Raw genomic sequence first — 12,643 nt, forward strand, 5'->3', positions numbered from 1 at the left:
GTAAAACTTTAGCAAGTCTGTTTTTTAGATTTAGTCACATCAGTGTCGGTCTAAGGAGCCAGAGAACACTGTAGCCCACTGTAATCTCTGAAATAGCAGACCATTAAACTCAAAGCAGAAAGAGCTCTATGGTTGTGTCCCAAATGACACCCTATTCCCTATATAGTATATAAAGTGGTGCAATAAATAGGGTGTCATTTGTGATGGACCCGTGAAAACAGGTCCTTTGTAGCTTTACCTCTGACAGATGTCCTCTGACTCTATAATAATGGTGTCTGAGTTTTGGCCATTACCCGGTGTAGTAACACCCACAGAGACAACCAAGGACACATTTGGGGCAGAGAGAACGGGTGCTGATACATAGGGTGAAGAGAGGGAAGAGGGGGGTGCTAGTGTATAAAGAGAAAGAGAGAGATGAGGAAGAGGAGGGAGGTAGAGGAGAAAGAGAATTTTCTGTTATTATTCATCCCCTTGTTTTTCACCTCTTAGCCAACTCTCCATCCCTCCATCTCTCCCTCCATCTCTCCATCTCTCCATCCCTCCATCCCTGTGGCTCCCGCTCCACTCATCTCTATGCACACCTGTCCAGCCACCGGAGAGAAAAGGCGAGGGAGCGAGAAGAAAGGAGGGGGAGAATAATGAATGATTTACAGGCACTTTAACCAAAGAGCCTTTTCTAACCAGCTACCTGTATTCAGCTTTTTTAGTTGCCTTTCTAAAGAGACAACAATGAAACATACATCTCATTAATCAAACAGCTCTCTGGGCTGCATCCAAAATGGCACCCTATTGCCTACAATGTGCACTACCAGAAGTAGTTCACCATATAGGGAATAGCCATAGGGAAAGGTGTGTGATTTGGGACGTAAACCTTGTAAAAAGCAGGCTCCTGTCTCAACACAAAGGTACATGTTGGGGTGCTTAGCTCGATGCTAACGCATATATACAATGGAACTTACACTGAATACAAGGTAAAGAGGCTAGCTCAAGGCTGATGTAGCTAGCTAGCATAACATTTCTATTTGTCGTATCAGAGGATTGTTTTTGCTTGTTTGTTTACCCGTGTGTGTGTGGTGTATCCCTGGAGTGGCTGATATCAGATCGGATGTGACTGTTGTGTTGTGAAAGATGCTCCAGTGTGTGTGTGTGTGCATTATACCCTATATTTCTCTTTCTTTATCTGTTTCTCACTTTCTAGCTATCCCTATCTAATCTCCCTTCTTTCCTCTCTATTACACCTTTCTCTCTCTTCCTCTCTCTCTATCCCCTCGTTCTCTCTTCCTCTCTCTCTATCCCCTCGTTCTCTCTTCCTCTCTCTCTATCCCCTCGTTCTCTCTTCCTCTCTCTCTAGCCCCTCGTTCTCTCTTCCTCTCTCTATCCCCTCGTTCTCTCTTCCTCCTTTCTCTTAATCTCATTCCCACTTTCCCCCTCTCTGTTGAGCCTCTCCATCTCCTTTTCTCATCCATCTATTTTCTCCCTTCTATCCATTAGTTTGATCAATGGCAGTTAGAAATGAAACTGCATGAAGCTCCAAACACACACACACACACACACACACACAGCACAGCTTCACTCATTATTCCAGCAGTTGCTCTGGAACACAATTTGTGTTGTTTCATCTCCTGTTGTTTTTAAAGAGAGAATAGTCACTGCTTGATGTGTTATTGGCCTGAGTGTATGTGTGTGTGTGTGTGTGTGTGAGTGAGTGAGTGAGTGAGTGAGTGAGTGAGTGAGTGAGTGAGAGAGAAAGAGAGAGAGAGAGAGCCTGTGGGAGGTATAATGTCAGTAGTAGTGATGATACAGTACTGCAGTAGGACTGCAGAGGAGAGTCTCTGTCATGGGAACTGTTGCCATAAATAAGACAGGACAGTGTGTGTGTGTGTGTGTGTGTGTTTGCTGGCAAGGTGCCCTTACTCGGAGTGTAGTGAGGCCTGTCCCCGTGGTGATTGGCTGTTACCGGCGGCAGCGGGCTGAGTGGAGAGCCCTACATCTATCACTGCTACTACAGCCTGGAGAGTGCTGCTTCAGCACTAATAACACTGTGTGTGTATGTGTGTGTGTGTACAGTGTGTGTGCAGTGTGTGTGCGTGTGCAGTGTCTGTGCACATACAGCATGTGTGCCTATGCTGCTTCAGCAGAAAATTATTTGATATGTGTGTGAGCAGGTCTACTGTATCTGTGTGCTAGAACATTCATGTGTGTGTGTGTATACTGTACAGGTGAGTGATTACATGAACATGTGTCATTAGGTGTGTGTATGTGAGTATCAGCATAGACACTGAGGCCTGTAGTCTGACGCATATCTACATCATGTTCTGCCCCTATGCAACAGACAAGGACTCTTTCCTTTGGACAATGACACACTGTCCACCACCAAGTTTTACCAGTTTATTTCATTATACATTGTGTCAAAGCCTAAACCAAACTGTACAATATATACTATATGCTAAAATGGCTTCCCACTGTACAAGCCATTTAACTGTTTTCCAATGAGGGTGGAGGAGCACAATGGAGGCTCCCTCATCAAATGATGCATCTCTGATGTTCCGGCACTCAAAGTTCAAATCACTTGAACCTTCCAATGGTTCTCTTCCCAACCTTTGGGTCAGCACGGCATCTGTCTAGCTAGCATTAATAATGTGAAAGCTACACGACTGTCATTACATACAAACATGCTGTGGTAATGTCAGTGATACTAATGATGTAGATTGTAGAGGGAAAGACTGCTATCCCTCTCTCTCTGTCTCTCCTTCTCTCCCACTCCCCAGCCCCCTTCCTGCTCTCTCTCTCCCCTCTCGCTCTCCCCTCTCGCTCTCCACCCCTCTTCCCCCTTTCTCCATCTCCTTGATACCTGTCTCCACTAACATGTGTTTAGAGATCGTCTGAATAGAGATTACATAATTGATAGATCACTACGGTTCACTCAGCTGGTTTACACTGCAACCTGCCAGTGGGTGTTCTTGTGGAAGCCTGTTTTCATTTGCACGCTCACTAGAGAGAGATGGTGGGAGAGGAGATGAAAGGGGGAGAGATGGAGGGAGATGGAGAGGGGGAGGAGGAAAGAGCGGGAGAAGGAGAAGGGAGGGAGGGATGGACAGGGAGGGAGGGAGGGAGGTAGGTAGGGAAGGAGATGGAGAGAGAGGGGGAGGGATGGAGAGGCAGAGGGAGATATACAGCACAGGAGGTTGGTGGCACCTTAATTGGGGAGGACAGGCTCGTCGTAATGGCTGGAGCGAAATAAGTGGAATGGTATCAAATACATCACTTTTTCGATACTAGATCATGAAAATGGTTTGGTACTACAATTTCTGTTACTTTTGATACTTCTGTCAAATGTGTCTCACAGATCAACTCTCATACTCCATCAGGCGCGCATCGTGCTCCGCTCCACTTACTCATTGCTAGCCTGCCCTGGGAGTCTGGGCTGCATCATGGTAGCTCCCCACTCATGCTGAACAGAAGCTAACACACTTGAATAATGCGACACGGCATGTAGAAATGTTGAAACTGTTAATTACTGATCGCAAAACAATGTCCATATGCAAAATATGCTGATTTCAAAGCTGATTGCCACCAAAAACTTTACTCATTCACTTAATAGGTCTCTCCGTTACGTCTCTCCATCAGCCAAAGACGATCTATTGCCTCAGTATGTGTGTGTATAGCAGGGTGTCGTGACTTACCTCATTACTGGTTAAAGAGACAGCGCTCACTTTTATAAAATAAGCTACTTCTATGCATATGTTGTTGATAAGTACAATAAAATATGTCCCAAATGGAACGGAAGCAGATCGTTTGTTATTGTATCTGTAGCCCCATGAAATCAGCCAAAACAAGCTCAATAACTCAATGCATGCAAACACTCCTATTGAATATGCATTCACCTGTATTGTAAATAGGGTTAGTCTACATCTTGATTTACCTAGTTTATCAATAGAGATTTACCATTCAAATAAATTATTACCATTATGTTGTTATGTTGATTGGTAAAAACAAAGTCAAATTGATTGGATAATTAATTCATTAATGCTGTCTCTGAAAAATGTTGATGTAAAACAATTCAAATGTAGCGATATTGAACTCCAAAGATGCCCAACGATTGAACAGGGCAGTAGCTGAGTTTATCTGTCTGGATCAAGTGCCATTCTGTGACTTTCGCTAATATAGGAGACCTTCTTTTTTTGCTGTGGTATCGTTTTGGTATTGAGTATCGTGATGGTATCGTGTATCATGATACTAAACCTGGTATCGGTATCGAAGTCAAAAACACACACAATCTTACTCTCTCTCTCCCTCTCTCACTGTCCATCTGCTTGTCTGTCTCCCTTTTCATATTTACCTTATTTATTCTCCTTTTGTACCGCTCTCTCTCTCTCTCTGCCTACATATCTCTTTCTCATCCCTATGGTTAAAGGCTGACTTAGAGAATACATGAGTCAATTAACTTTTTTATGATCAATTGTTCATCAATTTCAATTTATAAACAAACACAAGGACATAAAAAAAAAAAAAAAAAAACTATTCTGATGGCATCCCCCCCCCCCTCTCTCCCTCTCCCTCTCTCTTCCTCTCTGGATCATTAGCCCAACCTCCAAACCCTTACACAACCATCACACAACATCAAGTGTGCTGCAGCTTGATAGCTAAAATGTGAAGTTCTATTGATTTCTGTCTCTCTTTTGGTCTCCTTTCTATCTCTCCCTCTCTCTTTTATCCCCTTCCTCTCAACCCAAGTTCGTCCAACATTCCAGCGTTGGCTTTGAATGAATGGCAATCATCACAACTTGTTATCAATTGGAATCCAAATAGAAACTGTGTACATCATAGAAGGAAGATTAGCTATTTGTCAAAGGTATGTGCCATACATTTCCTGTAAACACAACCCTCGAAAGTCTTTCCACATCAGCTGACATAATTTCAGTCGACAAAATCAGCCTCTGCTTTCATGTTACATAAGCAAGGCTATACAGTTGAAGTCGGAAGTTTACATACACTTAGGTTGGAGTCATTAAAACTCGTTTTTCAACCACTCCACAAATGTCTTGTTAACAAACTATAGTTTTCGCAAGTCAGTTAGGACATCTACTTTGTGCATGACACAAGTAATTTTTCCAACAACTGTTTACAGACAGATTATTTAACTTATAATTCACTGTATCACAATTCCAGTGGGTCAGAAGTTTACATACACTAAGTTGACTGTGCCTTTAAACAGCTTGGAAAATTCCAGAAAATGATGTCATGGCTTTAGAAGCTTCTGATAGGCTAATTGACATAATTTGAGTCAATTGGAGGTGTACCTGTGGATGTATTACAAGGCCTACCTTCAAACTCAGTGCCTCTTTGCTTGACGTCATGGGAAAATCAAAAGAAATCAGCCAAGACCTCAGATTTTTTTTTGTAGACCTCCACAAGTCTGGTTCATCCTTGGGAGAAATTTCCAAACGCCTGAAGGTACCATGTTCATCTGTACAAACAATAGTACGCAAGTACTATCCCAGCTCTGCAGATAAAACATCACAGTACGGTTGAAATATATATGGCAAATAGAAATCCTATATGGATGGTGTTAAGAGATAGATGGGAGGTATTGAATGGAGTTGAAGGATGGGACTAATAACAAATAACAACAAATAATAACAAGATAACTAATAATTTAAGCATACTGTGTCCATAATAAGTATATAGGTTGTATGTTGGGAGCTTTTGGGAAAGAGCACAGTTAGAAAGATATGGCATATAGAAGCAAACCGGATGGACATCATGAAAATGATCGGAGAGGTTGAGAGTAGAAGAAGTTCAGGAGCAGAAACAGAGAAAATATAATTATTGTAAGGTTGACTGTGTCCATGAGGTGTAGGTGGTGGGTATGGGCTGGGAGTGGAGGCCTGGGTGTTGTTGTTCACTAGTTTGACCCAAGTAGGGAAAGGATGGCGGGGTTGAAAAGTAATAAAGGGGAGTATATATATATATAAAAACATGGGGGATTGGAAGTGATGCAGAAGTTGATAGAAGTTACAATCTATCTGCAATATTAAGCTGATCTACCCCCCAAACAAAAAAAAACAATAGTACGCAAGTATAAACACCTTGGGACCACACAGCCGTCATACTGCTCAGGAAGGAGACGCGTTCTGTCTCCTAGAGATGAACATACTTTGGTGCGAAAAGTGCAAATCAATCCCAGAACAATAGCAAAGGACCTTGTGAAGATGCTGGAGGAAACAGGTATAAAAGTATCTATATCCACAGTAAAACAAGTCCTATATCGACATAACCTGAAAGGTCGCTCAGCAAGGAAGAAGCCACTGCTCCAAAACCGCCATAAAAAACCCAGACTACAGTTTGCAACTGCACATGGGGACAAAGATCGAACTTTTTGGAGAAATGTCCTCTGGTCTGATGAAACAAAAATAGAACTATTTGGCCATAATGACCATCGTTATGTTTGGAGGAAAAAGGGGGGTGCTTGCAAGCCGAAGAACACCATCTCAACCGTGAAGCACGGGGGTGGCAGCATCATGCTGTGGGGGTGGTTTGCTGCAGTAGGGACTGGTGCACTTCACAAAATAGATGGCATCATGAGGAAGGAAAATGATGTGGATATATTGACGCAACATCTCAAGACATCAGTCAGGAAGTTAATGCTTGGTCACAAATGGGTCTTCCAAATGGACAATGACCCCAAGCATACTTCCAAAGTTGTGGCAAAATGGCTTAAGGACAACAAAGTCAAGGTATTGGAGTGGCCATCACAAAGCCCTGACCTCAATCCTATAGAAAATCTGTGGGCAGAACTGAAAAAGCATGTTTGAGCAAGGAGGCCTACAAACCTGACTCAGTTACACCAGCTCTGTCAAGAGGATTGGGCCAAAATTCACCCAACTTATTGTGGGAAGCTTGTGGAAGGCCACCCGAAACGTTTGACCCAAGTTAAACCATTTAAAGGCAATGCTACCAAGTACTAATTGAGTGTATGTACATTTCTGGGAATGTGATGAAATAAATAAAAGCTGAAATAAATAATTCTCTGTACTATTATTCTGACATTTCACATTCTTAAAATAAAGTGGTGATCCTAACTGACCTAAGACAGGGATTTTTTACTAGGATTAAATGTCAGGAATTGTGAAAAGCTGAGTTTAAATGTATTTGGCTAAGGTGTATGTAAACTTTCAAATTCAACTGTTTGTCTCTATTGGAATAGGCTGTGGTGCAGCAATGTCAATCCCTGTCTGGGCTGCTGTGGGAACCTAATCCATTATGAATGAGCTGAGGAGTGTACTGTACTGCATAGTACTGTGCTGTACTGGAGGAGATGAAAGGGGGAGAGGGACAGAGAGGGAGGGGAGGAAAAAATGGGATAGCAGAGAGAGTGAGAGAGAGAGAGCGAGAGGTAGTGAGACATGCAGGGAGATATCTGTACTGTACTGTATAACCCTCTCTAGTCCACACAGTGGGGGAGAGGTAGTGAGGGCTGGTCCCATCTCACTACTGCTGCCCTGATTTGTACAATTACTGTTCATAAACCTTAGATGTTAACACTCTCTCTCTCTCTTTCTCTCTCTCACCCTCTTATTCTCTCCCTCTCCACTATCTCCTCCTCCCCTTTCCCCTCATTCACCCTCTCCATTCCTCTGTTTCTCCATCTCTTACCCTCTCTCTCCCACTCTCCCTTCCTCTCTCTCTGTATGTCTGTCTTTCTCTCTCTTTCTGCTGAGAGTGCTGTGTGTGTGTTAGGACATAGTGAACTGGTGAGTTCTCTCTCACTACTGGGGGGGAGGCTTTAAAGAGTTGCTGCTATAGTCTCTGGGGTCACTGGGGCCATGTTGGAGTATAAATGCAAGATAGTCACAGAGAGCTGCTTACAAACAGATCAATGCCACATGGCAGAGACAGAGGGACAGAGAAATGGAGAGAGATACAGAGAGAAACAAATGAAAAGGGAGATGGAGAGAGACAGGCAGAGAGAGAGAAATACATGCTATGAGAGAGAAAGAAGGAGAAGGAATGATAGATAGATGGAAGTAGAGAGGAGAAACGCAGAATAGAAAGACAAGTAGAGAGGAGAGCAGGGGAAGAGATAGACAGACATTTAAGAGATAACAAAGGAGGAAGACAGGTGGGAGGGTTGTTGACTGAATGGTAACAACAGAGGAGGGAGACAGGTGGGAGGGGTTTTGACTGAATTGTGACCATTGAAAGGTCAGTGTAGGTGGAAAGGAGCTTTGGTGTGGGGGACCCTGGGCTACGGGGTTAAGGAGATCCAGGGTGCAGCTTGACAGGCTCAACTCTCTTTCTCGCCCTCTCCCTCCCTCTCTCTCGCTCTCTTTCTCTGTCTTCGTCCCTCTCTCGCTCTTTATTTCTCTCTCTCTCTATCCCTCTCTCTTTCTATTGCATCCATCAGACCACCCACTGGCCGGTTGTGAGTAAACATTCAACGGTAGACTCAGATGAGTGAACCACAGGGTGAGAGTTTGCCTCTGACTGGATGTTTTCTTCTCACTGGCAAGGCTATGCAGTGGCTGAGGGGGTGTCCCAAATGGCACCCTATTCCTTACATAGTGCACTACTTTTGACCAAGCCCCTATGGACCCTATGTTTTTTTTGTACATTTGACATTTTAGTCATTTAGCAGACGCTCTTATCCAGAGCGACTTACAGTAGTACGTTTTCTTATTGGTCTCCCGTGGGAATCGAACACTAGCACCATGCTCTACCAACTGAGCCACAATGGCAAAGATCAGAGGTGTGCCCTCTATACATTTCTATGGACAGCAGCTGTCATGACATTTCTCCAAACAGCCTTTCTTAGCTCGCTCGAGAACTAAATGTGGAAACAAATCAAGATCGGATCATGGAAATACACGCCCGGTAGAAATATGATTCTGAAAGTAATACACGCGTTGTTTGACAAAGTAACTGTAATAATATTACCCAATTTGAAAAAGTAACATGTTACTTTACTCCGTTACTCATAAAAGTAATCTGATTATGTAACACATTACTTTTAACGCATTACCCTCAACACAGGTGGTTTGTCACAAGACTTTGAGTGGAAAGAATGTTGTGTAAGAGCTGACCCTCACCCTACAGTAGCCCTGCCTACAGGGTCCTCTTACTGTATAGTATGTCTCTCTGGGTAACCTGGGATACACACACACACACACACACACACACACACACACACGGCCACTGGTACTGTATGGCCTAATCTGTTAACCCAGAAGTAAAGTATTGCGTAATTTGGTTAGCTGCGTGATTAACGTCTGTGCTCATTCGTGTTAGAAATTGAGAGTTCAATCAAAAACGAAGTCTCTACCCTCGCAAAAGGAAACTCTCAGCCAATCCCCTCCCCTTTCTGATCCGTGTGGGAACATGCGCGAAGCACTCGAGGCGAAGCAGTTTAAGCGCCGCCTTCGCCCAGTCCTGATACGCCCAAATAACCAGTGATGAAAACACAACAAACAGAACTAACGCTGCTTGTTATCCCATGCATCAGTCCTGGTAGTCCTGGTCTTCAGTCTACACACAGAATCTGCCCACTGGAGGTTATGTATGGCTTAACCCTTGGACAGCACAACACAGGTTATGTATGGCTTAACCCTTGGACAGCACAAAACAGGTTATGTATGGCTTAACCCTTGGACAGCACAACACAGGTTATGTATGGCTTAACCCTTGGACAGCACAACACAGGTTATGTATGGCTTAACCCTTGGACAGCACAACACAGGTTATGTATGGCTTAACTCTTGGACAGCACAACACAGGTTATGTATGGCCTAACCCTTGGATAACACAACACAGGTTATGTATGGCCTAACCCTTGGACAGAACAACAGGTTATGTATGGCCTAATCTTTGGACAGCACAACACAGGTTATGTATGGCTTAACCCTTGGACAGCACAACACAGGTTATGTATGGCTTAACCCTTGGACAGCACAACACAGGTTATGTATGGCCTAATCCTTGGACAGCACAACACAGGTTATGTATGGCTTAACCCTTGGACAGCACAACACAGGTTATGTATGGCTTAACCCTTGGACAGCACAACACAGGTTATGTATGGCTTAACCCTTGGACAGCACAACACAGGTTATGTATGGCCTAACCCTTGGATAACACAACACAGGTTATGTATGGCCTAACCCTTGGACAGAACAACACAGGTTATGTATAGTGGGGAAAAAAAGTATTTAGTCAGCCACCAATTGTGCAAGTTCTCCCACTTAAAAAGATGAGAGAGGCCTGTAATTTTCATCATAGGTACACGTCAACTATGACAGACAAATTGAGATTTTTTTTCTCCAGAAAATCACATTGTAGGATTTTTAATGAATTTATTTGCAAATTATGGTGGAAAATAAGTATTTGGTCACCTACAAACAAGCAAGATTTCTGGCTCTCACAGACCTGTAACTTCTTCTTTAAGAGGCTCCTCTGTCCTCCACTCGTTACCTGTATTAATGGCACCTGTTTGAACTTGTTATCAGTATAAAAGACACCTGTCCACAACCTCAAACAGTCACAGTCCAAACTCCACTATGGCCAAGACCAAAGAGCTGTCAAAGGACACCAGAAACAAAATTGTAGACCTGCACCAGGCTGGGAAGACTGAATCTGCAATAGGTAAGCAGCTTGGTTTGAAGAAATCAACTGTGGGAGCAATTATTAGGAAATGAAAGACATACAAGACCACTGATAATCTCCCTCGATCTGGGGCTCCACGCAAGATCTCACCCCGTGGGGTCAAAATTATCACAAGAACGGTGAGCAAAAATCCCAGAACCACACGGGGGGACCTAGTGAATGACCTGCAGAGAGCTGGGACCAAAGTAACAAAGCCTACCATCAGTAACACACTACCCCGCCAGGGACTCAAATCCTGCAGTGCCAGACGTGTCCCCCTGCTTAAGCCAGTACATGTCCAGGCCCGTCTGAAGTTTGCTAGAGTGCATTTGGATGATCCAGAAGAGGATTGGGAGAATGTCATATGGTCAGATGAAACCAAAATAGAACTTTTTGGTAAAAACTCAACTCAGTCGTGTTTGGAGGACAAAGAATGCTGAGTTGCATCCAAAGAACACCATACCTACTGTGAAGCATGGGGGTGGAAACATCATGCTTTGGGGCTGTTTTTCTGCAAAGGGACCAGGACAACTGATCCGTGTAAAGGAAAGAATGAATGGGGCCATGTATCGTGAGATTTTGAGTGAAAACCTCCTTCCATCAGCAAGGGCATTGAAGATGAAACGTGGCTGGGTCTTTCAGCATGACAATGATCCCAAACACACCGCCGGGCAACGAAGGAGTGGCTTCGTAAGAAGCATTTCAAGGTCCTGGGTGGCTTAGCCAGTCTCCAGATCTCAACCCCATAGAAAATCTTTGGAGGGGAGTTGAAAGTCCGTGTTGCCCAGCGACAGCCCCAAAACATCACTGCTCTAGAGGAGATATGCATGGAGGAATGGGCCAAAATACCAGCAACAGTGTGTGAAAACCTTGTGAAGACTTACAGAAAACGTTTGACCTGTGTTATTGCCAACAAAGGGTATATAACAAAGTATTGAGAAACTTTTGTTATTGACCAAATACTTATTTTCCACCATAATTTGCAAATAAATTCATAAAAAATCCTACAATGTGATTTTCTGGATTTATTTTTTCTCATTTTGTCTGTCATAGTTGACGTGTACCTATGATGAAAATTACAGGCCTCTCTCATCTTTTTAAGTGGGAGAACTTGCACAATTGGTGGCTGACTAAATACTTTTTTTCCCCACTGTATGGCCTAACCCTTGGACAGCACAACACAGGTTATGTATGGCCTAACTCTTGGACAGCACAACACAGGTTATGTATGGCCTAACCCTTGGACAGCACAACACAGGTTATGTATGGCCTAACCCTTGGACAGCACAACACAGGTTATGTATGGCCTAACCCTTGGACAACACAACACAGGTTATGTATGGCCTAACCCTTGGACAGCACAACACAGGTTATGTATGGCCTAACCCTTGGACAGCACAACACAGGTTATGTATGGCCTAACCCTTGGACAGCACAACACAGGTTATGTATGGCCTAACCCTTGGACAACACAACACAGGTTATGTATGGCCTAACCCTTGGACAGCACAACACAGGTTATGTATGGCCTAACCCTTGGACAGCACAACACAGGTTATGTATGGCCTAACCCTTGAATAGCACAACACAGTACAAAGAAAAACCTAATCAAGAACAATAATCATTAGGGCTGGGAATTGCCAGGGACCTCACGATACGATATTATCACGATACTTTGGTGCCGATACGACATGTATTGCGATTCCCACGACTCTATATGTATTGCAGTTCAATACTGTGATTTTATTGCGATTCGATGTTACAAACAAAGCGTGAGCCATGAGAAAACAAGTTTTGTCATTGAAACAAAAGTGCTGAAAACTAATGGGCTCCCTATTTAAAAAGAAGATGGTGCAGGTACAGCCAACTAGCTCAAAAATAATATTGTGATATGTAACCGTATCGATTTTTTACCCCATCACTAATAAGTATAATCAAAGACAAGCAACATGAAAAACAAGCCGAATGATGACTGCCTCCCACCTCAGTTCTTAGCCTCTTTCTT

At 43.5% G+C, this 12,643-nt stretch overlaps 1 protein-coding gene across 1 annotated transcript in view; it reads right to left on the reverse strand.

The window, feature by feature from the left end:
• Positions 1-12,643, reverse strand: part of LOC121568798 (cytoplasmic phosphatidylinositol transfer protein 1) — a 96,301-nt gene that overhangs the window by 48,532 nt on the left and 35,126 nt on the right. The window lies entirely within an intron of this gene.

This window comes from Coregonus clupeaformis, chromosome 7 (assembly GCF_020615455.1).
Source record: "Coregonus clupeaformis isolate EN_2021a chromosome 7, ASM2061545v1, whole genome shotgun sequence".
Classification (NCBI taxonomy): domain Eukaryota; kingdom Metazoa; phylum Chordata; class Actinopteri; order Salmoniformes; family Salmonidae; genus Coregonus; species Coregonus clupeaformis.